This window comes from Notechis scutatus, chromosome 2 (assembly GCF_049901735.1).
Source record: "Notechis scutatus isolate UNSWTSFEM ecotype Mainland chromosome 2, rNotScu1.2, whole genome shotgun sequence".
NCBI lineage: Eukaryota > Metazoa > Chordata > Lepidosauria > Squamata > Elapidae > Notechis > Notechis scutatus.
Genome location: NC_142010.1, coordinates 7,991,602 through 8,014,663, shown reverse-complemented (window position 1 = coordinate 8,014,663; position 23,062 = coordinate 7,991,602). Strand labels below are relative to the sequence as shown.

The 23,062-nt window shown below is 43.0% G+C and overlaps 1 protein-coding gene and 1 pseudogene across 2 annotated transcripts in view; one reads left to right on the top strand and one right to left on the bottom strand.

Moving 5' to 3' along the window:
- LOC113426492 (uncharacterized) overlaps positions 1-23,062 on the top strand; it is an 807,865-nt gene that overhangs the window by 214,084 nt on the left and 570,719 nt on the right. The gene's annotated exons all lie outside the window — the stretch shown is intronic.
- The window catches only part of LOC113431159 (uncharacterized), a 30,620-nt pseudogene continuing 18,601 nt past the window's right edge, over positions 11,044-23,062 (bottom strand). Inside the window, exon 2 of the transcript XR_015747063.1 lies at positions 11,044-14,061. The product of XR_015747063.1 is annotated as an uncharacterized LOC113431159 (transcript). The remainder of the gene's footprint in view (positions 14,062-23,062) is intronic.

The window sequence follows — 23,062 nt, the reverse complement described above, 5'->3', positions numbered from 1 at the left end:
TTTGTAAAGCAATACTATAACTTCACATGATCTTAATTGTATCTCTATTAATGCAGTTTAGGATTGTATTGGTTATTTTGGCTGCTATCACTCACTGTTGGATTACATTTAAGTGATTGTCCGCTAGGACTCCAAGATCCCTTTCACAGTTACTGGCATTAAGCCAGGTTTCACCTAATTTATACCTATGCAGTTGGCTTTTCTTGTCTAAGTGTAAAACTTTGCTTTGTGTAATATCATATTGTTAGATAGGGACCACTGTTCAAGTCTGTCAAGTCTTTTTTTTGGATCTTGAGCTTGTCTTCTGGGATGTTGGCAATTCCTGCCAGTTTAGTGTCATTTGCAAACGTGATGAGTTCCCCTTCTATTCCCTTGTCTAGATAGTTTATGAAGATTTTGGTCAGTGCTGGGTCTAAAATTAAATCTGGGGATACCCCACTGCTTACTTCCCTCCATGTGGGTGTAGTTCCATTGAGGACTACATGTTGAGTACAATTTGTCAGCCACTTAGGAATCCATCTTGTAGTGGTGCTGTCTGTCCCACATTTTTCTAGCTTTCCCCGAAGTAGCTTGTGATCTACTTTATCAAATGCTTTACTGAAATCTAAGTATACAATGTCCACAGCATTTCACTGCTCCACTAATTTAGTCAATTTGTCAAAGAATGAAATAAAAGTTTGTTTGGCAGGATCTGTTCTTGTTCAACCCATGTTGGCTACTGGTTATTATTTTGTTTGCTTCTAGGTGTTCACAGATTTGTTTTCCAGGATGTTACCAGTTATTAAAATCAGCAGATTTGTCAGTAAATTCCTGGATTATTATTTTTTTACTGTCCTGCAACGTTGGGAGCAGCTTTACAGAGCTCTGTGCAGGCAAGCTGGGCAGCGTCTGCAGACCTCCCCCACGCCTGCAGTTTGGAGGGATTGTAAACACGATCGGCAAACTGATAAGAGCTCAAGCCAGCTGATCGTGTAGCTGGTTGCTGTGTTTTTCCCTTGCTGACTTTGCTCGGGGCTCTGTATAGCCTCCTAAGGAGCGATTCTTCAATCTTGGAGCCTGTTTTCCTGTAGTCAGCGGCCATCTTGGATTCAAGCCTTCCACCACGAGGTGAGTGGCCATTTTGTAAGCCCAGGGGCCGTTTATACCCTAAGGGGCTTAATAGAAAAATTTTTAAACAGCTTCTTTCCAATGCAAGAGCCTTTATTTTACAAATCGAGCAAGATAAGGCTCTGGCAGAGCTTTCCCCCCCAGTGGAATAGTCTCTTAAGCCCAATAGGAGAAAAAGACGTAGGCAATGCACCCAATCAGTCCAGAGGGAGGTGGCTGCTAAAATCAAAGCTAAGGCTCTAGCCCCTAAGAAGGCAACTCAGGCTGAATTGAGGGCAGAGAAGTGCAGACATGCAGCTCTAGAGAGGCAGTTCAACAGAACTATTCAACAGAAGGGAGTGCAACTACAGTATGTTTCAGGTGATACTCGTGGGCCCCAACTAAGCCCTCCCAGGGGAGGAGAAGTTATCTATGAGCCTTTCCATCCTCCATCCTGGTCTCTTGAGGCTCTTGCTGTAGTCAGATCCTCAGGATTTAAGCAGATCTGGGCCTTATTTCCAACAGGCTTCTGTGCCCTATGCTCCTCCCCCTCCCTCCAGGCCTCGAACCTCTCCTCAGTCTAGGCCTGAAGCCACCTTCACTCCCACAGCAGCAGGCCTTTGGCCTTCTGCCTCTACCTTTGAGCATAGACCAAGGGATATCCAAGATGTAGTCTCATCAGCCATTAGGCAGGGATTGGCTGAAGGCTTCAAGCAAATTCTTCAACCTCTGGAAAGGGTTCAGGCCCTTCTCCCTTCTCAATCTATAAGTTCCTTGCCTCATCATCCTGATTTACACTGGCCTCAGGACCTCAGGGTCCATTCTTCTCTACCAGAATGGGAGGAGGTTGATGAGGAAGGAAGGCCTTCACCATCTGAACACAGTTACTCCTCTCAGAGTGTGAAGAGGGTGAGATTTTTGACCAAAATCTTTCAGAGGAAGAGGATTCTTGCCCAGAGCAGACATCCTCTGCATTGGTCTTCAAACCTACTCTCCTCAGACCATTACTCAGCAAGGCCTTGGTCACTGCCAAGCTGTCACCAGAGGAAGTGGCTCCTGAGCCACAAGGAAATCCCTCTAGCCAAGGGGATTTGCTCTTCTCCAAGCCTGTAGTGCATGCAGAGGTTTTGCCTTCTCCCATTTTGTTCCTGGACATGGTCAAGGAACAATACGCTTCTCCTTCGGGAGGTCCTCGCCCATCTTCTCTAGATAAGCGTTTCTACAATGTCAGCGCAGCTCTGGACAATGCCCTGGCAGTGCCTTCTGTTGACATTCCGGTTCTGGCCTCGTTCTCATCTTCTGGCACTCCCACGGAGCCAGAAGATATCCTGAAACCGGATGATAAACGTTCCAAACAGACCCTCAAGCGCAATCACCAGGCTGCTGCTTGGGCTGTTCGGGCTTCAACAGCAGCATCCTTCTTCACCAGGGCATCCATATGTTGGCTGCACCAACTCCAGAATAGATTGCCTGCTTCTGACCTTCGGTCTCACCAAGACCTTAATAAGATTATAGCAGCGGCGGAATTCACTGCGGATGCCACTCTCAATTCCGCCAAATTTGCATCCAAGGCCTTGGCATCTTCTGTAGCAGCAAGAAGACTTTTATGGCTCCGAAATTGGCAGGCGGAGTCACGCCGAAAATGGAAGCTGGCTTCAGTTCCTTTCGCAGGTGATAAGCTTTTTGGCGATGCTCTGGAACCTTATCTCATCAAAACCAGAGATAAACGTAAAATTCTCTCTTCCTCTGGGAAAAAAGCCGACTATCGCCCTGCTCCTTATCGCCCTCCTGCCTTCCGAGCGGAGACCTCATCTCGCTTCCCCCGCTCTCACAGGCTATACTCCCAACGCCAAGACCAACGGGCGGAAACATCTGGCAGGCAACAACCTTCTACTGGTAAACGGCCCTTTTGGGGGGGAGGGGGTCGTTCCTTCCGTTGCTCTAAGTAATCCCTCATTTTCCCCACCCATCAGAGGTCGCCTAGCCTTCTTTGCCTCCAAATGGGAGGAGTCAACGATGGATGCCTGGGTGCTCAGCACTATTAGGTCAGGGTTACAATTGGACTTCCTAACCCCACCCCGCAAAAATTTTTTGATCTGTCCTGTGTCTCAGGACATTTCCAGGCAAGCCCTCATGAATCAGGCCATTCAGCACCTTCTTGAAATCAGGGCTATTCAACCTGTTCCCCTGTCTCAATGGGGACGTGGGCTTTACTCTCGCCTTTTCATCATTCCCAAAGCCTCAGGTGGGTGGTGAGCCATCCTTGATCTAAAATTTCTCAACCAAAATACAGGCGATTTAAAATGCAGACTCTTCATTCTATTTTAGAGAGCATTCGGGAGGGCGACCTCCTCTCTTCCATTGATCTCACTGAGGCTTACCTCCACATCCCAATTTGGCCTCATCATCGCCAGTTTCTCCGTTTCTGTTATCAGAATACCCATTACCAGTATCGAGCACTTCCCTTCGGCCTCTCATCGGCTCCAAGGGTCTTCACAAAGGTTCTGGCAACATTGGTGGCATCTCTGCGTTCTATTCCAGTGAGGATCCAATGCTACTTGGACGACATTTTGATTCTTTCCTCTTCCATCCTTGCAGCCCATCGGGATCTGCAAATTACCCTGTCGTGTCTCCAGAGCCACGGATTTTCCATCAACACCAAAAAGAGCCAGCTCTCTCCTACAACTCCTTAGAACAGTGTCTCTCCGTTTCCTGGCTCTGAAGGTAGTGTTCCTTGTTTCCATCACTTCTGCCAGGAGGGTTTCTGAGCTTGCTGCTCTTTCCATCAGACAGGACCTTTGTTCCTTTCACGATGATAGGGTTGTTCTTCATCTGGACCCCTCATTTATTCCGAAGGTTAACACCTGGTTTCACAGGTCCCAGGACATTGTTTTGCCTGACTTCTGTCCTCTCCTGCACCATGACAGAGCGGCAGTGGCACACACTAGACGTAAGAAGGGCTCTTAGAATATACATTAAGCGCACTTCCTCCTTCAGGAAGTCGGAAGCCATGTTTGTTTCCTTTTTCCCTTCTCACTTGGGGCACAAGGCCTCTTCTCCTACTATTAGCAGGTGGGTCAGGTCTTGCATTGAGCAGGCCTACAAAGCTGCAGCCCTTCCAGTTCCCCGAGGTCTGACGGTGCACTCTACCAGAAGCGCGGCCACTTCTGCTGCCTGGGCAACCCAAGCATCCTTGGGGATTTGTCGTGCGGCCACGTGGACATCCCCGTCTCCCTTCATCAGACACCACCGTCTGGATGCTTTTGCCTTGGCGACTGCAGCCTTCGGCAGACGGGTGCTTCAACGAGTGGTTCCACAGTTGGTGTGATGAGCGAGACGAGGACCCGCCCGTGGACATGCAAGCTTTGGTATGTCCCATCCTGGGCTCTCAATGCAGAATGGAGGAGAATGGGCGTTGGTAGAAGTTACCGTGAACACCCTTTCTATCTATGCTGCGAGAGAGCCCAACCCCTCCCTTGATTCGTCCGGAGAGGGTAAGACATATTTCTGTATTTATTTTGGGCTTTCAGAGACACCTTTCAGTCTGTCAAGTATCTTCGCCAAAGCTGGGGTCTCTCCCGGGGGCTGGCTTTTATATCTTAGTACAGACTCAGCTATGACATCATAGGAAGGAGTCAACCCATCCTGGCCTCTCTTGCAGCATAGAAATGGCATTCACGGTAACTTCTACCAATGCCCATTCTACAAACTAGTGCCTTCCAAGTCTTTTATCCAAAATGTTTGGGAATAATAAATCTAACTCCTGTGGAGATTGGAAAGCTGCGCAGAGAGATTCTTCCGTCTAGTGAGATTTGGCTCTGCAAGGATGCAGACAGACAGAATCTCTCCTACCTAGGTGTGGTTTGGAAGCAAGGAGAGTGGATGTTTCCAGTTATTCTTCCATGTTTCATTATTCTATTGATAGAATGAAGCTTGAAATAATTTAGCGGCTGTGCACAGAAACAAGAACTTCATAAAAAATTAAAGCATAACACCTCTCTAATCTTGAGAAGTTAAACAGGTCAGGCTTCACTCTTCAATGTTTGCTCAGTTGCAAAAGTAGGTTTTGGGGTGTTAACCTATATTCCTGCTTCCCACCAGTTTCCTTGGCAAGGTTTTTTGAAAACATTTCCCCTTTCCAAGGCCTGAGAGGACAGGACAAGGTCTCTGAGATAGCTTTGTGCCTACAGCAGGACTGGAAATGAGTGTCTCAGCCTCAAGGCTTGTGACCACCAAACTGGGCCTTCTTCCTGCCCACAAAATCTATCCATTCAGCTGTACCTGCTACTCCAACCCCAAATTAAAGGCTGCAGCTTTCAAGTTCCAGTATCTTCCAAACAACACATACTTTACACCTTTCAATCTGCGTTTCAAATTTTGATTCTGAGGAAATGGACTGTTCTTCTGAGTGGGGACTTATGGCTTTTTACCCAGTCCTGTGGACCATCCCCTCTGACTCCTAGGTTGGCTTTATTTAATTTTCCTTGATATTGTTACATAGCCCTGTAAGAGATTCAGAGACTTTGGGATCATTGCAAACATTTCCAACCCCTAACTACAATAAGATGAGACATGATAAAGACGGTGCATTAAAATGTGACACCAAGGAAAGAAAAGAAGGAAAATGGATTAAATATATTTTTACTATTTTAGTGTGGTGCGGTGAACTAGAAGTGGAGCTTGTTAGGGTTTGAGGGGATTAACCCCTAGCAGAGTATTTCAGCAGTAGTCAAGCCAGGCAGCCAAAGGAGAGCGGAAGGGCCCCAGAGTATACACACACTGAACACAAACACTGTTTGTAGTTTAAATAGTTTTTAATCCAGTTAGAGTTTAAGCATTGTCATTCAGTCCATTAAGTCATTCACAGTATTTCCATCCAGTAAGACTCACTAGTATAGTCCAAGTTAAGAGTCCTTGCAATATCTTTATCAGCCGATAAAGATATCTTCCTCCTCCTCCGGTTTCACTCTCCAGAGAAACAAACGCTGGATATTCAGCAAACAGTAGCAAACAATAACAGTTCAGTCACAGGCACTCACAGTCAGTAATCACAGTTATTCGCAGCAGCACACAGTTACAGCCAGCTCACAGTTACAGACAGTAACAGACAGTAAACCACAGTAAGCTTTCCAGCTTCTAATGCTTCCTTATATTGTAACTTCTAACCGCACCTTAATCGGCTAATTGCCTGCTGCATTGTGCTTAAAGTGATAATCACTTAAACCATGATATCTAAGTTTTATATATTTATTCACCCAAACCATATTTGGTATCAATGTTATACCTAACATACTCCCTTTGGGTGAAATAAATATATAATACCTTTACAATCTTATCCCATATTTTTCACAACTCTCCTGGTGCTTACTGGCACCTTGGGCTTTAGTAAAATTATCAGCTAAATTGTCCTCCGACATACAGTACTCTAGCTGAATCATCTTACTTCTTACAGATTGTCTCAATGCTTAGGTATCTTAGATCTGTATGCTTGCTCCTTGTTTTTACTCCAATATTTGTGGCCATTTGAATTAAGCTGCCTGATTATCTTCATGTATAATTATAGGATAATCTACAGTTATACCTATATCAATTAACATTTGTTTATACATTATTAATTCTGTACATAGCAATGATAAACAGGAGAATTCTGCCTCCATAGTAGACAAACTTATATGCTGTTGTCTTATTGACTTCCAGCCTATTAATGTTTTACCCAGCATTATGGCTGTTCCTGAAGTCGACTTTCTAGTGTCTCTTTCGATGCAAAACTAGCATCTGCATAAGCACACAAAATTAAATCACCCTTTGGTTCTAAATACAATGAATAATTCATTGTCTTTTAAGATATCTTAATATCCTCTTAGCTGCATTCCAGTGTCTTTCACATGGTGCAGAATTGAATCTAGCCAACTGATTCACACAGTACGTATATATCTGGTCTAGACCAATTACTAATATAACTCAAACTACCAATTAAAGATTGATAAATCACCTATCAAACTCCGGACTTTGTCCATCAGTGTTGCTAAACTCCTGACTCATTGGAGTCTTAGCTGGCTTACAAAGCTCCATCTTGTAATCTTTTAGCAATTTGCTTATCTTATCTTCCTGAGATATCTTAAAACCTTTCCTTGTTTTCTTTATATTCAAACCGAGATACTTCTTTATCTCCCTAATTGCTTGATCTTTATTCTCTTCCTAATGATGCTATTATTTTATTAGCTTCATCATTAGTTTCAGTTATCAAAGCAATGTCATCTGTGAATAGTAATAATAATGATACTTTCCCATTTGTTTCCTCTTAAACAGACATGGATCGGCTAAACCAGCTTTAAATCCTATATTGTCTAGTTCCTTTACAATATACTGGTTCCATTCATAGCCTGATTGTTTTAGACCATAGAGGCTTTTCTTTAACAACCAACAATCATTATTATCCTTATTTTCACTTTTAATACCAACAGGTTTTTTTCATATAAATAATATGTTTTAATGGGCGGCAAGTAAGCAGTTTCCACATCTAGATGGTTAACTACATAGTTTTTACTAGCTGCCCACACTAAAGCTGCCTCAAGGTTGTTGCCTTAAGACTAGGTGCAAACACCTCATCATAGTCATTAGCATTCTGCCTAAAACCTTGGGCTACTAACCTTGCCTTATGGATTAAATTACCATCCTTATCTATTTTTACCTTAAATATCCATTTGCAGCCAATGGATTTCTTTCCTGCAGGTAATTTGGCATTTTCATACACCTTCATATCTCTTAATGAATTCAGTTCCTTATTCATTGCTGCATACCATTTTTCTTTTCCTTATTAGGATACTTTTAATTTCTTCAACAGAATTAGGAACTTGATTAATCTGGCACACTGTGTTAGCCTGGTACCTATCAGGCGGTCTAAATACACGTGTAGTTCTTCTGGGAATTACAGGGCTTACAGGAGGACTTGTTGAACTACTACCTGTTCATCTTCCTCATCCTGTTCAGCTATTGAATCTGTTTCTTCCTTTATGGGCACTATTTCATCCTGTATTTGTCTCTTTACTTTATTTTTAAAGTTACAGGGATAACTAATGGGATTTCTATAGGATTCAATAATTACATCTTATTGGCATCCTGTTCTAATTTCTCCCATCCTTCATGTTCTAGAAATTGGGCACTAGCACTACATAACACTTTAGATGTGCCTTTCTCCCAAAATCTATATGCCCTATGGTTTGCCTGATAACCAACGAAGAAAATCTTTAGCTCTATGTTGCCCTTTTTTCTGAGTTGTGCAGGAATATGCACCCATGCTGGTGCACCAAATGTGTGCAGGTAACTTAGATCAGGTTTCCTGCCATGCCATCTGGTAAATGGTATTTCACCTGTTGTTGTATTAACAACGTTGTTCAATATGTTATTAGCACACATTGTAGCCTCCCCCACAAAGAATCAGGTAACCCAGAATCATTTAACATTGTTCTAACCATTGCCTGTAGTGTTTGGCCTCTTCTTTCAATAAAAGCATTATGTTCTGGCCTGTATGGAGCAGACTTTTATGCTCTATTCCAGCTACCTTAATTCTGTTCTGGAATTTGTTATTAATAAATTCCGTGCCATTATCTGTCACCAGGGTTATCAGTTTACGCTTAGACTTTCTTTCAGCAAACCTAAGCCAATTGAAAAATGTTGATATGTTTCAGTTTTTCTTTTCATTAAATAGCAAAACCCATATCTAGAATAATGGTCCATAATGCTCAGTATATATCTAGCACCCCATACTGGGTTTCTTTGGACCTATGATGTCTGCAAATACCACTTCTAAAGGTTCTTTTGTTTTGAAACCATTTAGCCTATTTGCAGGCAATACTTTGCTCTTATCTTCACAGCAAACATTACAACGCAAATATTTATCACAAGGTTTTAACCTTATTCCTTCAGATAACTCAACTGTAATGCTTTTAGCATTTTAAAATTTACATGCCCCAAACGCCTATGCAATAAATGGATACATTCATCATGAGGCTTTATATTATTAAATACAGTTTGAGCCTCCCTTTCTTACTATTATCTAATACATATAATGTTCCATTTAAAGCTGCAGTTACCCTTTTGTTATCTTTTTTCAATTATGCAATTATTATCTTTAAAAGTAATTACATAACCTAATTTATCTAATACCCTTACTGAAAGCAAATTAAACTTTAGTTGCGGTACATACAACATTTTTATATCCTGGTTTATGTACGGACAACGTGCAAAACCTTGACCTTCGCTTTCAGGTTCCAGCCATTTGCAAGTGATATATGTTGAGAGCTTTAGACATTTTTATAAATTTTGTCTTATCTCTTGTGATGCAGTGGGATGCGCCACTGTCAACCACCCATAAATTATTCTTCACATCAGAGTTGCTAAACGTGGCTAGTTCAAATACTTTCTTTGGCTTTTTTACATTCTGGCTTTTTCTCTTTTTGCAGAATCTTGCCAAATGTCTCTGCCTCCACAATTAAAACACTTTTTAATTGTGTATGCTGTCGAAGATAAATTCTCTTCTTCCAGGTGCTTTACTTTGCTTTGCTGGTTTCTTTCAAGCTTGAAGATAATTTCTCTTCTTTCTTATCTTCTCTCAGCTCGTCACGCCACGCCTTCTTCTGGCTTCTTCTAGTAGCCTGCCTGTAATGTCGGTTAATGAGAGGCTTTCTTTGGCAATACCTCTAACGAAGTCACATAGTCATCATAGCTTTGATCTAATGAAGATAATATTATGTAGACTTGTTGCAGTTCATTAAATATAAGCTCTTTTTCTTGCAAATCTTGAAAAATGCTCTTCATACAGTTTAAATGAACTAACATATCTCCATTCCTCTGAAGATGCGTTCAAAAAGCTTCCGTAAGATTTATATGTGCTCCTACACTGTCCCGAACATAAATCTTCCTGAGGTTCTCCCAGCAGTTTGCAGCATTTTCTTCTCCACGAATATGGACAAGCTGCTGATCACAGAGAGTCAGTCCATGATGCATAAAGCCTGCTCATTTTTCAGTTTAAAGTCTTGTAACTTTTCTTTATCATCATCATTAGCAGGATCCCAGCTACTCACATCTGGTGGGTTTGCTATAATGTCCCACAAACCTTCTCTGCGTAGAAGTAAACTACATTTCATTGACCATGAAACATAGTTTGTTCCATCCAGCCTGGATATCATGGACAGTTGTGACAAATTTACTTGTGCCATTGCTCTTCAGATATTTTGACTATTTTAAACTAATTAAAACAGTTTGTTTTTACAGTAATGTGCAACTCACACCAACTCTCTCTGCTATATCCTGGTTAGTTAGACTATGCTGCTGGGCCCATAACCAATGTTAGGGTTTGGGGATTAACCCCAGCAGAGTATTTCAGCAGTAGTCAAGCCAGGCAGCCAAAGGAGAGCGGAAGGGCCCCAGAGTATACACACACTGAATACAAACACTGTTTGTAGTTTAAATAGTTTTTAATCCAGTTAGAGTTTAAGCATTGTCATTCAGTCCATTAAGTCATTCACAGTATTTCCATCCAGTAAGACTCACTAGTATAGTCCAAGTTAAGAGTCCTTGCAATATCTTTATCAGCCGATAAAGATATCTTCCTCCTCCGGTTTCACTCTCCAGAGAAACAAACGCTGGATATTCAGCAAACAGTAGCAAACAATAACAGTTCAGTCACAGGCACTCACAGTCAGTAATCACAGTTATTCGCAGCAGCACACAGTTACAGCCAGCTCACAGTTACAGACAGTAACAGACAGTAAACTCACAGTAAGCTTTCCAGCTTCTAATGCTTCCTTATATTGTAACTTCTAACCGCACCCTTAATCGGCTAATTGCCTGCTGCATTGTGCTTAAAGTGATAATCACTTAAACCATGATATCTAAGTTTTATATATTTATTCACCCAAACCATATTTGGTATCAATGTTATACCTAACAGAGCTCTTGCTTCACAATCAGCAGGTTGTGAGTTCGATCCTAGGTAGAGGTAGATGTTCCTCTCTCTGGGCACAATGAGAATATATATGCTGCGAACTCCGCATTGGTGACAGGAAGGGCATCTGGCCAATAAACATTCAGCTCCATTCAATTATCCCAACACCACCTCGCAACGCATACACACACACTATTTTAAATTTTAGAAATTTTGCATAAGTTTAAATGTTTAAATTCGAAATCACTTGCAAGCGAAGGAGATCACAGCAGGAGTTGCGATTAAAGATGGAGATCCTGTGGTCAAAACCACAATCCCTTTTCTCTTCAAATCAATATTCCTACAGTTCTTCTCCATGAAGGCCACATGCAAGGCACAACAGCCTTTACATCTGAAATTTTACCCTGGTTTTTTCACTGCCCCAAACTCCCCAATATATTTGCTACTCATATGGTAACTTCCACTGGTGTGCCTCATTCTTGACACAATCTGAACAGATTTCTTCTTTTCTCCTTCCCATCTAATATCATGAGATATTTGCCTACGAATATCAGGCAAATTCTTCACAGTCAAATTAAATAGTCACTTTCTGAACTGTACTTACAATGGGACTATAAAAGAAATTCAAACCTGCTCTACACTCATCACTTAGGGCCTCAGGTGGCTTTTCTTGTATGCAATAAGGGCGGAATGTTTCCAGAAGGATCATCCACATTTGGGGTACTTAAATGGTTTCTCCCCTGTGTGTATAAGCATATGATTTAGAAGGTTAATCCTACTACTGAGATCTTTCCCACATTCTGGACACTCATAATGTTTCACTCCTGTTGAGTCCTCTGGTGTCTCACCAGGCTGAAATTCTGACAGAAACTACTCCCACAATCAGGACATTTAAAGGGTTTCTCTCCTGTATGAAGCCTCTGGTGGCTAATAAGGTAGGAATTGGTACTGAATCTTTTCTCACAATCAGGACATCCAAATGGTTTCTCACCTGTGTGTGTCCTCTGGTGTTGAACCAGGGTGGAATTCTGACTGAAACTTTTCCCATTTGGAATTTTTAGTGAAACATTTCCCACAGTCAGGACACTGAAAGGGTTTCTCTCCTGTATGAATCCTCTGGTGATTAATAAGGTGGAAATTGGTACTGAATCTTTTTTCACAATCAGGACATTAAAACGGGTTCTATCCTGTGTGATTTTTCTGGTGGTTAATAAGGTGGGAATTCAGACTGAAACTTTTCCCACAATCAGGACATTCAAAGGGTTTCTCTCCTGTGTGTGTCTTCTGGTGTTGAACTAGGCCAGAATTGGTACTGAAACTTTTCTCACAAACAGGACATTCAAAGGGTTTCTCTCCTGTGTGAATCCTCTGGTGATTAATCAGGTGGGAATTATGACTGAAACTTTTCCCACAATCAGGACATTCAAAGGGTTTCTCACCTGTGTGAGTCCTCTGATGTTCAATCAAATTGGAATTTTTAGTGAAACGTTTCCCACAGTCAGGACACTCAAAGGGTTTCTCTCCTGTATGAATCCTCTGGTGATTAATAAGGTGGGAATTCAGACTGAAACGTTTCCCACAATCAGGACATTCGAAGGGTTTCTCTCCTGTATGAGTTCTCTGGTGTCTCACCAGGCTGCAATTGTGACTGAATCTTCTTCCACAATCAGGACATTTAAAGGGTTTCTCTCCTGTATGAAGCTTCTGGTGGCTAATAAGGTTGGAATTGGTACTGAAACCTTTCCCACAGTAAGAACACTCAAAAGGTTTCTCTCCTGTGTGAGTCCTCTGGTGTTGAACCAAGCTGAAATTCTGACTGAAACTTTTACCACAATCAGGACACTTAAAGGGTTTCTCTCCTGTGTGAGTCCTCTGGTGTTGAACCAAGCTGGAATTTTTAGTGAAACCTTTGCCACAGTCAGGACATTCAAACAATTTCTCTCCTGTGTGAATCTTCTGGTGGCTAATAAGGTTGGAATTGTTACTGAAAACTTTCCCACAGTAAAAACACTCAAAAGGTTTCTCTCCTGTGTGAGTCCTTTGGTGTTCAACCAAGCTGGAATTCTGACTGAAACTTTTACCACAATCAGGACACTCAAAGGGTTTCTCTCCTGTGTGAGTTCTCACATGTGCAACGAGGTGAGAATTCTGACTGAAACTTTTACCACAATCAGGACATTCAAAAGGTTTCTCTCCTGTGTGAGTCCTCTGGTGTTGAACCAAGCTGGAATTTTTAGTGAAACTTTTCCCACAGTCAGGACACTCAAAGGGTTTCTCTCCTGTGTGAGTTCTCACATGTGCAATGAGGTGAGAATTCCGAGTGAAACTATTCCCATGTTCAAGACGTTTAGAGAGATTCTCGCTTGTGTGAATCATCTGGTGGCTAATATGGTTGGAACAGGTAGTGAAGCTTTTCCCACAAACAGGACATTCATATGGTTTCTCTCTGTGTGAGTTATCTGGCATATCACAAGCTGTTCTGATCAGAGGTTTTGCCACATTCAGAGTATATGTAAGGTTTTTCTCCAGTTTGAATCCTCTTAGGCATAATCAGCTGTGATTTCAAGTTGAATCTTTCCTACAAGAGGCAAGTGTATGGAGGTTTTCCACAACTTATATTCTTGAGGAGGTAAAAAAAATGGATCGTCACTTCTTAGTAGTGCTTTGATTCAAGCTGTTTTCTTCCTCTCACAGTGAGACCTTCAACACTGTCTGCTCTACGTGGCTTTCCAATTGACCTTTTCGTCCCCAGTAACTTCCAAATATTTCCCTCTTTTGCTGAATGGAAAAACAATCTTCCTTGACTTTTCATGTAATATAAGCTTGAATATCACACACTACTTTTCCCAGCTAGAAATCTCTTCTTGATTTTCTCTCATTTCTCTATCACCTACTGAGGAAGGTGAAGAATTGTGTAGCTTTTCGAATGAAATGGAAAATAGTTTGATTTCTGGACTGACTTGCTTTGCTATTCAGTGATGCTTGTTCTCCGCAGTTGTCCAGAGTGCTCTTATTGCCATCCTCTCTGTCTATAAGATTCAAATAAAAGGGTATCTTTAATTGGGCATAAAATGGTTGCGGAAGATGAGAAAAAAAAACATTTACATTACAATGACAAAGCAAACATGCCACAATGCTCCAATAAGCTCTTACATTAATCATGATTCATTTGATACATGGAAGACTACCCAGATCCAAGTCCGAATATCCATTCAATGAAGAAATTCATTTGTTGACTGGGTCAATCACAAATTCTTAGCAGAGCAAAGGGTTGTTTTCAAATACAGGCAAGTGAAAAGGAAAGAACTACCTCTTTGATATGTTGGCTTTACTTATCAGGACATAAAAATATCATCGCAACAGAAAAGAGTCATAGAATTTGAAAGGATCTTGGAGATATTCTAATCCAGCCCCTCCTCCACCAGGAGACCCAGAGGTGGGCTGCTACCGATTCACACCTGTTTGCCATGAGATGTGGGCGTGTTTCCTCTGTGTGTACGTTTGGACAAAGAAAGAGGCAGTTGCTGGGGAAGAAGTAGGGAGTGAGTAAGGGTCTTCTGAAGGAGGGTAAACGGGATGGAGGTAAGTTAGCGAGCCGAGCTGGCGAGTTCGCAGTGGAAGCATGTGGGGCAGTGGGGAGGTTTACAAATGTACACATCATGGCATTGGGACCTTCTGTGAGTAGATAGCGTGTGGGGGAGTCCCTCTGGTGCTGTGAGAAGTGTGCATGTTTGCTCTGTCTGTACATTTGGATAAAGAATGAGGAAAGCTGTAGTGGAAGCAAGCGAAATGGGGGGGAGGCTGAGAATGGCAGGAGCTGGACGCACAGACTGAACACCACGGCTTGTTTTGTAGAATCTGGACCTTGGCAGGATTTTCTGTTTTAGAAAGCAGGTTGCGTCCCTTTCGCTGAAGCAAACTTTTCTTTGAAGCCTGCATGGGCGAACGCTACGCCATCGCTCCAGTTGGCCTTTGTATTCCCTGCCGTCCCCGCCTTTTGCTAGTCCAAGCTAAGAAACTTGAGTTTACTTTCATAGATCTCGCTCTGTTGCATTTTCATCCTCCCCGCCCCCCATTAAATTTCTCATCCTTCCTGAGACTCTAGGCCTGATTTAGCAGGAAGGGAGAGGTGGGGGTTTTGGGCCCGGGATTGGATCTTGGCTGCCGCATTGGAGGTTTCATTAAAAGATCTTTATAAAAAGTGCTGCCGTGGAGCCCTTCTTCACACAGAATCGCCTGGCAGCGAGGAGGGAGAGGGAGAAGGGGGTGGATGCTAGCAGAGAGGAGAGTGCTTTTGGGACGAGGGGAGCCAGGAAGAGAAAAGGCAGCTTGCAAGAGCAGAGGAAGGACGGCAAAGCAAGCGAGTGAGCGAACCTCACCTGCCAGTGGGCCTCTTTATTCCCCCTCGCTCCCAAGGCAGCCAGGTAGCACCCACCTCCTCGTGTGAGAAGCTACTGAAGGGCCTTCTCACTGGGACCGCTGCCCATGTTCAGATTCCCTGCCTCCCTCTGGCAGCCGTCAGCTGAGCATGGCGGCCCGACCAACTTCAGCGATACCACCACCCTCTGTGCTCATAATCTGTCATCTTGAAATGTTTCTTGAAAGTGACCCCAAAGGAGTGAGCAAAGTAGGCTTCTTATCCTACATTCTCATTAGGGGTAGTCCTTGATTTATGTCCACAACTGAGCCAAAATTTCCATTGCTAAGCAAGATTTAAGTGAGTTTTGCTCCGTTTTGTGATTTTCCTTGCCACTGTTAAGTGATGTTCAGTAGTACTAAATAAATATTGTATCTGGTTGAGGCTGGAGGCGGGGCCAGTCGTGGTGAGTGACGTCGAGTTGGCCACGCCCAGGCACTCACATGATCACCCAGCCATGCCCACGCAGACAGTCATTAGGGCAGGGAACCAGTTGTGAAAAACTTTGCAGCCCACCACTGAGGAGACCCTATAACATTTCAGATCAGCGGTTGTCTCACCTCTTCTGAAAAGCCCCAAGTGATGGAGCACCACAACTACTGAAGGCAAGCTGTTCTGCTGGTTAATTGTCTCACCAATAGGAAATTTCTCAGTGCTTCCATATAATGAGGCGATGTACCAGTCAACTACTGCTAATAAAGTGCCCTTGTTCAATTGCTAAGAAACAAAGAGTTATATCTCAGATTCTACAGGCTTCAGTTACCATGCTAAATGTTAAGATTCATGAAATTGCAATTAGAAAAAGACTGAAGAAGTATGCTTCGTTTGGAAGGGCTACACAAGGCAAAGTCTCTTCTCTCTAAAAAGGTCATAGCAGCATGGCTGAGGTTTGCAAAGTTGCACCTGAACAAATCACATGATTCTGGAATACTTGTCCTTGTCACAGACTAGACCAAAGTGGAGATATTTGCCCATAATGCACAGTGATACGTTTGACAAAAACCAAACACAGGATATCAGCACAAGGCATCTCATACAAACTGCCAACAATAGAGGTGGAGAGGTGATGATTTGGGCTTGTTTTGCAGCCGCAGGACCTGGACACCTTGCACTCTTTGAGTCGTCCATGAACTCCTTTGTATACCAAAGTATTCTAGAGTCAAAAGTGAGGCCATCTGTCCAATATTTATTTATTTATTTTATTTATTTATTTGATTTGTCAATTGTTTACAAGATAATAAGTATAAGTGTATACATAGTTGTGAATACATGAGATGGGTACATATAAGAAAAATAAAAGAATAGAGAAACAATAGGACAGGGACGGTAGGCACGTTGGTGCGCTTTTATGCACGCCCCCCTACAGACCTCTTAGGAAAGGGGTGAGGTCAATGGTAGACAGTCTAAGGTTAAAGTTTTTGGGGTTTGGGGAAGAGACTACAGAGTCGGGTAGAGTATTCCAGACATTGACTACTCTATTGCTGAAGTCGTATTTCCTGCAATCAAGTTTGGTGCGGTTTACTTTGAGTTTGTATCTATATATTTATATATTTTATATATTTATAAATATATAATATATAATATAATAAATATAATATAATATATAATATATAATATATAATATTATAAATATATAATATATAAATATATATATTTTATATATTTATATATTATATATTTGTATTATATAGCTAAAGCTAGGCTGACATGGGATTATGCAACAGGACAATGGTTGCCAACACATCAGGAAATCTACAACAGAATGGCTAAAAAAGAAAAGGATCAAGGTGTTGCAAGAGAGTTGTGCATAAAAAACCTCAATGGACTGAAGCAACGTTGTAAAAAAGATGGGCCAAAATTCCTCCACAACGCTGCAAGTGACTCATAAAGTCACACAGAAAATAATTACTTCTAGTTGTTGCTGGTTCTACAAATTATTGAACCACACATTTTCCACACACGACTTCTTTGTTTTGGCTTTCTTTTTATAAAATAAATGATGATCTATTTATTTATTTATTTATTTATTTATTTCATTTGCCAATTGTTTACAAGATAATAAGTATAAATACTCTATTGCTGAAGTCGTATTTCCTGCAATCAAGTTTGGTGCGGTTTACTTTGAGTTTGTATCTATTGTGTGCTCTTGTGTTGTTGTGTTGATATGTTATGATCTGATGTAATATGACATGTTCATCTGTGGTTGTATTTATCTACTTTTAAGAACTTCTAAGGACCAAATGATTTTTACTATGTCCTGATATATAAAATCATAGAAGTCAAGGAGAGTGTAGTTTCTTTTTCACATGACTGGAAGTCATGGAGTATACATTTGGAGATATATACGATATACGATAAACACACACACATTTCAGAGAGAAATAACACACACCCAATATGGAGAAAATCCGTGTCTTTCCAGCCTGAAAAATATCTCAAAATGGTTTCAGTCAAACCTTCTGCGCTAAAGTTAATCAGGAATCTGATCGATTTGATGATTGCTCGTCTATTGAGATGGCAAGGCTGAAGTTCAGGCCTCAACAAGCTTCTGGGACCATGAAAACTTCCATAGGAAACTACTAGCCCAGGGGTCTGCAAGCTTAAACACGAAAAGAGCCATTTGGACCAGTTTCCCACGGGGGGGGGGGGGACCAGGAGTCACAAAACCTGGGTGGGCATGGCCAACTCGATGTCACTCACTCCACCCAGTCACATGACCCCCTAGCCATGCCTACCCAGCCACAAAACACTTCTCTATGTCTCTCTCTCTCCCCCTTTCTGTATATCTCTGCCTCTCTCCCTCCCTCTATCTATCTTCCCCTCTCTCTGTGTCTCTCGATGGCTCTCTCTCCCCTCTCCCCAGTCTCTGTCTCTCTCTTGGAAAGTCGTTGCTGGGCCAAGCCAGCTAGCTCTCCTTGGGGCTCTTCACCAACTCCTTTTATTTCTTCTGTTTGGAAATTCGTTGCCTTCAGGCAACCTTCCTCCACCCCCTCCTTCTCCTCCTGCAATCCCCTGGCCGGCTGTGGAGGGACCAGGAGATGTTCCTCAAGCGAGCACCAAAGTGCAGCAAAGGCATGCATGGGGCAGGCGGCTGCTCATTTGAGGGTCTCCCCACCCCCCCACAGCTGGCCAAGGGGTTGTAAGAGGAGAAGGGGTGATGGCCAAAGGGAATCCTCTGCCCCGGGTGGCCCTCCTTTATAAGCCAGTCCGCATTTCTAAAAAGAAGAAATAAAAGGAGTAGCAAACAGCCCCAAGGGTGGGGGGGAGGAGAGAGAGAGAGAGAGAGAGAGAGAGATACAGAGAACACACAAGAGAGATACAGAGGGGATAGAGAGAGAGAGACATAGAGAGGGGGAAACAGGCTGATGAGCAAGCATCTTTGGTGAGGGCTTTCTCCGAGCCTGTCCCACTGTGTGGGCGTGTAAGGTTCCGTGGGGCCAGCTCCCTTTTCCCACAACCCTGAACCTCTCAAAGCTGTGGCTGGGCGCTGCAGGCCCGTCCCCCTTTCCAACGCCCCATTCATCCGGATCCCATTCCCATCCTGCCAGACCTCATGACCTTCTCAGGCTAGGTGAGGGAGGGGAGGGAGTGGGGCAGAGCCAGCCAGTCATGGGACAGGGAGCCACAGCAGAGGGTCCAAAGATCCACATGCGGCTCTGGAGCCGCAGTTTGCCAACACCCACACTAGCCTGTGGGTTAGGCATGTCTCCAAAACCATAGAAGGCATGCTTGACTATTTTTGTAACTTTTATATTTTTTTTAATTTCTATATCTTATCTGTCGTGTGAGAGCTGCCTCTGATTGTATGTAATGAAGTGAAAGCAAAAAATTACCTTGCACTACGTTCTGGGTTCCTTCCTTCTTAGGGGGCACCCATCTTTATTCAGACAATAAATGCATGGGCTTATCAACACGCGCACGCACACACACACACATTTGGACTCTGTCTTTTATTTTATCGAGCCACACCTGTCAATCTGCATGACACTAACTTTACAGATGTGGGGCTTTTTTAACTGATGAAATTATGCCTAAAGCCTCTGCAAGATTTGAAGCACCAGTTTTGCCCATGGAAGTCCCGAGCTCCGAGTAAGGGCAGAAAATACTTTCCACAACCCCTTTGGTGACATCCCAATTGAAGTAGTCCTCACTTACTGACTGCAATTGGGACTAGCATCTGTGTCCCTAAGCGGCCTAATCATAAAGCCTGATTTCAAATGATGGTGTCAACTTACATCTGTTCCTCTGCAGTACTTAAAAAAATCATTGTGGGTGGCAATTTCAAATGGCCATGGCTTGCAACTTCCTGTTGGCATCCCCACTGAGTTTGTTTGTCAGAAGCCAGCTGGGGAAGTCACAAATCGTGATTATGAGTGTGGGATGCTGAAACCATGATATAAAAGTGCACCAGATCCCATAATCCGAATTGGTGCAACTCCTTTTCCTGCACCTCCAGTGCCATTGTAACTTGGAAGGCTCAGTGAACCAATGGTAGGGAAGGACTACCTAAGGTTGTCCTTGATTGAGTAGTAGATCCCACCTCCCTCCCCCACTCCGCCCGTCTTCCCCATGTGTCCTTGATTTTAATCTTTGGTATTAATTTTGTGGGAAGCCCCAGAAGAATGAAATATTTTGGGGAATGTTAAAAGAGGCAGATTATTATATTTCCCCAAGCAAAAGTGGAAGGAAAAAAACCTTAACAAAGACAGGAAACAGCCCCAACTGCCTCCAGCAGATGCCTTAAATCCTTAGAGGTGGAGATTTTGTGCCCATTATGAAAGACTATTCACAAACATCTTCAGCTCCAGTTGGTGGAATTAAGAAGGACAAGACTTTTATGGACCTTTAGAAGAGCAAAAGGCTACATTGCTCAACCCCCGGGGAGGATTTCAAACCCCAAACCCCAAGCAATGTATTGGGCTAAGCTATCCCAACCCCATTTATTCAGAAAAGACCCAGAAGAAGCACCGCAGTCCGGTTTTCTTCCCCAGAAAACATCAGGTCCACTACAGAATAATTGAGTTTGGGGGGACCTTGGAGATCTTCTAGTCCATCCCCTGTTCAGGCAGGAGACCCTATTCCATTCCGAACAGACGGCTGTCCAATCTCCTCTGAAGACCCTCCAGTGACGAAGCCCCCACAACCTCTGGAGGGGAGCCATTCCCAAAGGATCCACCGTCACTTGAAAGAGGCTTTTTAGATCTTCCCCCCAGTAGAGAATTGCAGCCACCAAGTTTCACAGCGTGCAGCCCCAGCGGGCTCCGATCTGGGGAGGGAAGGAACCAGCAGGAGCAGCAGCCGACCTGCTTCGGCCCAGTTGCTTCTCTGCTTCCAGGCCGCGGAGGGAACCGAACAGCCCGACTTGCTCCCGGACTCCCCTCCCACCTGCTGCCCCCAACTCACCTTCCAGCTGCTGCTTCGACCCTGGGAAGAGTAGAAAAGACACTCGGCCGACCAACTTCCTCCCATGAGTCATCCGGAACAGGAAGTTCCCCTTCCTTTCTCCTTTCCTCTCCTCCTTTCTAGCATTGCAATGCTATATACTGTTGTTTAGAACTGCTTTTTTAAGCTCAAGCACGAATGTGTTGATGTCTTTCTAAGCAAAGATGTTGCCTGACCGCCATCTAGCGACTGGAGGTGGAAAAACGCGCTTTTGTCCAGCCTCCACCAAGCATTTGGAAGATATTTTCATTGATTATATGGCAGCAGATCGTTTTCGACTCCTAGCAAATGACCTTGGTAACTGAGCCCCGTGACATTGTGAAACCTGACGCTACCTTGCTTCATTTTTGGTACCTTTGGGTCAGTCTTGATGCCTGGCCTTGCAGTTTCCTTGGCAGTAGTTTTTGGAAGGGGTTCCCCCCACCACCACCTTCTTGCTTCCTAGGCCTCAAATGATTGGCCGAAGTCTAACAGATGGTTTTGCCCTTCAGGTGGGACTGGAACTGAGCGTTTCTCTGTCTCGAACCTGCTGCCTTCACCACTACACCAAACTCCCAACAGCAAATTCAAGGATGCAGCTCTCAAGATCAATCAATTAATCTGAATAGATCTGGAAGTGTTAAAATCTAATGTGGGAAATAGCCAAGACAATCAGGTGTTAAGGATAACCCTTTTATTATAAGCTAACAGGGTTTCCAAAGTCAAATAGCAGGCTAACAAATGCGGCTGACAGGCGACAGCTGAGCCCATCTGACACCGCACCTTTTATAGTGCGCTGTAAGACATGGCAGCCAATCAGCTGTCATGCTGCTCCCCGCTATTTTTGCAGACGAAGAACTTATATACAACAGGAAGGCACTTTGCAGGTCTTGAGTCCAACCTCCTGATCAAACAGGAGACCCTAAGTTGCTTCTCTCCTTCATTAGTTTCCATCCATTGTTCCTCGTCCTGCCTACTGGTGCTTTATTTGGAAGACAACTTGACCCCCTCTTCTTTAGGGCATCCACTCAAATATTGGAATTCTGCTATCATGTCTCCCCTTGTCCTTCTTTTCATTAGACTAGACATACCCAGTTCCTGTAACCATTCTTCATGTGTTTTAGCCTCCAGCCCCCTAATCATCTTTATTGCTCTTCTCTGCATCCTTTCCAGAGTATCTAGTCTAGTCCCTCTGGAGGGACTAGAATGGGATGCAATATTCCAAGTGTGGTCTTACTCAGGTTTTGTAAAGCAGTACTATAACTTCACATGATCTTAATTGTGTCTCTATTAATGCAGTTTAGGATTGTATTGGTTATTTTGGCTGCTATCACTCACTGTTGGATTACATTTTAAGTGATTGTCCGCTAGGACTCCAAGATCCCTTTCACAGTTACTGGCATTAAGCCAGGTTTCACCTAATTTATACCTATGCAGTTGGTTTGTCTTGTCTAAGTGTAAAACTTTGCTTTGTGTAATATATTGTTAGATAGGGACCACTGTTCAAGTCTGTCAAGTCTTTTTTGGATCTTGAGCTTGTCTTCTGGGATGTTGGCAATTCCTGCCAGTTTAGTGTCATTTGCAAACGTGATGAGTTCCCCTTCTATTCCCTGTCTAGATAGTTTATGAAGATTTTGGTCAGTGCTGGGTCTAAAATTAAATCTGGGGATACCCCACTGCTTACTTACTCCACGTGGGTGTAGTTCCATTGAGGACTACATGTTGAGTACAATTTGTCAGCCACTTAGGAATCCATCTTGTCTATCCCACATTTTTCTAGCTTTCCCAGAAGTAGGTTGTGATCTACTTTATCAAATGCTTTATTGAAATCTAAGTATACAATGTCCACAGCATTTCGCTGGTCCACTAATTTAGTCAATTTGTTAAAGAATGAAATAAAAGTTTGTTTGGCAGGATCTGTTCTTGTTCAACCCATGTTGGCTATTGGTTATTATTTTGTTTTGTTCTAGGTGTTCACAGATTTGTTTTCCAAGATGTTACCAGTTATTAATGTCAGGCAGATTTTTCTGTAAATTCCTGGATATATTTTTTTTACCTGTTTTGAAGATGGGAACATCCTCAGCTCTTTTCCAGTCCTCACCTATACATAGTCCTGAACTGTCAGGGTAATGATGATTAAATAGCTGACCAGCTGCTGTAATGTTGCAATATTGTAATGTTGTAATGATGAT